The sequence below is a fragment of the Oncorhynchus keta genome, chromosome 33 (genome assembly GCF_023373465.1).
Source record: "Oncorhynchus keta strain PuntledgeMale-10-30-2019 chromosome 33, Oket_V2, whole genome shotgun sequence".
NCBI lineage: Eukaryota > Metazoa > Chordata > Actinopteri > Salmoniformes > Salmonidae > Oncorhynchus > Oncorhynchus keta.
In genome coordinates, this window is record NC_068453.1 from 19,020,378 (window position 1) to 19,023,239 (window position 2,862).

Below are 2,862 nucleotides of genomic sequence, written 5' to 3' on the forward strand. Positions count from 1 at the left end.
TTTTTGTGAGAAATGTGAGTCATGAATCTCTCAATCAATAGTGTCTCCCAGAATCAAAGTGACTCAAGACCACCACCTGGTGGTCTGAGCTCCAACCTCTGTTACTTGTCTCTCTAGACCAGGGATGGGCAACTCCAGTCATCGGGGGCCAGAGAGAGGTCCCACTTTTCCCCCATCCCTAGAAAACACAGGTTATTAAACTAATTGCGTTCTAAACTGAAAATCACAATTAGTTGATTATTGAAGCCAAGTGTGTTAGCTAGGGCTGGGGCAAAAGTGACACCAATCAGGTCCCCGATGACTGGCGTTACCCATCCCTGTTCTGGACAGACGGCTTGCCTCCCACAATGTACCAATGATCCATCTTAACACGTCTGGAAAGGAAAGGGGGGATACAAAGTCAGTTGTACAGCTGAATGCATTCAACTGAAATGTGTCTTCCGCATTTAACCCAACCCCTCTAAATCAGAGAGGTACGGTATGTATACAACGTCAGTTTGGCATAGAGGAAAGGGCGGCGTTGGTACATCCAGCTTTTTTAAGTCACTGCCTTATATGCTTCTTGCCCTATCTTAACATCCCCTGGACACATAGTAGCTGGTAAGACGGAGATCACAGAGGTTATTTTTAATGAGGGCGTTTTTGCTAGTGGCTAGTTTGCATCAACTACCTTCACTAAAACCACAGCAAAAGTTTTGCCTGCTAATGTTGTTTTCGATGTGTCTGCCTTGTGATTTGTTGGGAGAGTTGTCTGTCTGAAGAGGACCCTCCCGGAACAACCAAGAGAATTGCCATTAATCCCAGACCGAGTACTGTTGCTGCCCTAGATCTTGGATTTCGGTGACTGCTTTGTTACCTTCTTTGACATACCATGTCATTTTTGGCAAGTTAAATCAAGTGTAAACTGAGTTTGAAGCTTGTAGTATTAAAGTATCCATATTAGATCATTCTCATAACCCCTAACCTCTTATTATTTTTTTGTTTGAACAAGGAGATCCTTGGTTTGAAGTTGAACAGTAGAATAACCATGACGGAGCTATTTCTCATAGGCCAGGAAGGCTTTCCTGGTTAGTAGGCCGACTTGGCTTCCAGCTTAATCTCCAGTGGTAATGTAATAACGAACGCAGAGAGGAATCAAAGAGAGATCAGACAGGTGTGAACTCTCCACCTCTCTCTCTGTAATCCCCTCCACCACTTCAGACAAGATGAGGCCTTCAGCTAATTCCGCCCCAACCCACACATGCGAAGCCAGGGGCTCAAGAAAAAGAGAACAAATGCTAATAATGAGCAGTATTAGAGGAGGGAAAACAAAGGAAGAGATTAGAGGTTTTCTTTGAGGTAAAAAAAAAAACTTTCCTTTAATCTCCTGGAGATTTTCTTAGGTCTACATGATGTAAAACCAGCCTGAAGTGGAAATGTGTTGATCTGGATGAGGGCAGTTGAGAGAAAAGGCTGCAAAGCATTACAATACAGACTAAATGTGACTACGATAAATCATTAGAGCACTCGGTACAGTGGGTTACACAAAATGTCAATTGGATCATTTTGGTCATCGTTTAATTTCAAGTGTAATCATTGGATTTAGCAGCATTTTTTTGTTTATGAATGCGAAAGACAGTCCATGATCTGTGCTTCATCTATGTCTTCAGGGAGGACTCTGTGAATCCAATGACCCATCATTTTGAGTCTAAGGAGGCTAGCGTGCCAAGGTAACGATGGTCCATGACATTAGGAAACACTTAAGTTCTGAAGGCAGGACGATACTGTAAATCATTGAGGGATTTGTGGTTAGCTTGGAACCAATAGTGGTATCTTATCGTCATGGCAACCCCTTTTGTGGGGGTTGGATTCGAGCTGTGCTGGATGTAAGCTGAGATACGCAAAATTATTAAGTGTCCGAATTTGGGGTAAGGATGTGGATGTGTGCACAGCTGCACTCAAATCGAGCGGTATAGTAAATCAATCTTCAGGCTCTGTGCACCATTTTCTCTCCACCAGAGAGGTTGAGTTTCTCTGTGAGTAAGGTGAACCATGTTTGATTTACACTGGAATAATTGAACAGGAAGGCCTCCCACTCTAGGTGGTCGGAGGCTTTCACAGCCACTGTGTACTTCATGGTGTTTTAGAGTCTGAGTAGATCTATGAACCGATTTGTGTTCTGGCTTTAAAAATTAATATGGGTGAACTCTGCTGCAGACACATTGTCACTGATACAGAAACAAGGCCTCTATCACCCGTTGAACCCACAGGCAGAGAGAGGAGATGGAGAGAGTTTATCATGCCCATTGTGAAGTCCTACTGACCGTGTAGTGTTACACTGTGATGTCTGTGTGTCCAGCTTCAGATCCACTGGGCCTCAGTACTGGCTTTGACAGTAGCCAGCTGAGGAAACATAATATTTCAATCATTCATAATTAGCTCCTTCCCTTTACTTAATAACACGTGAAGACAAATGGGTTCCAAGAATTTTCTAAATGGAAACAGTTGGTTTGAAATGGGAGGCAGTGGCACATGGGCTTATGTTGTAGTACTCCCATCCTCTTTGACGATCATGTTCCCTCTCTCTCTTGCTCGCTAGCTCTCTCAAACGCAAATACACAGACTTCGGATACTTTCTTGTCTCTTTCCTTGATCTCTTTCCTTGATCTCCCTCCATTGTCACTATATTACACATGCATTCTAAAGTTGTTCTCTATAATCTCTCTACTTAGGTAAACATTCTCTGAAATATTTACCCTATACATTTCCTACCCCCATGTGTGTCTCTCTCTTTTTCATGCCCTTTGTGATTGGACTGAAAAAATGTCAATATTTATTACTTTGTACATTCTCCTCACAATACATGTATAACATGACTGTACA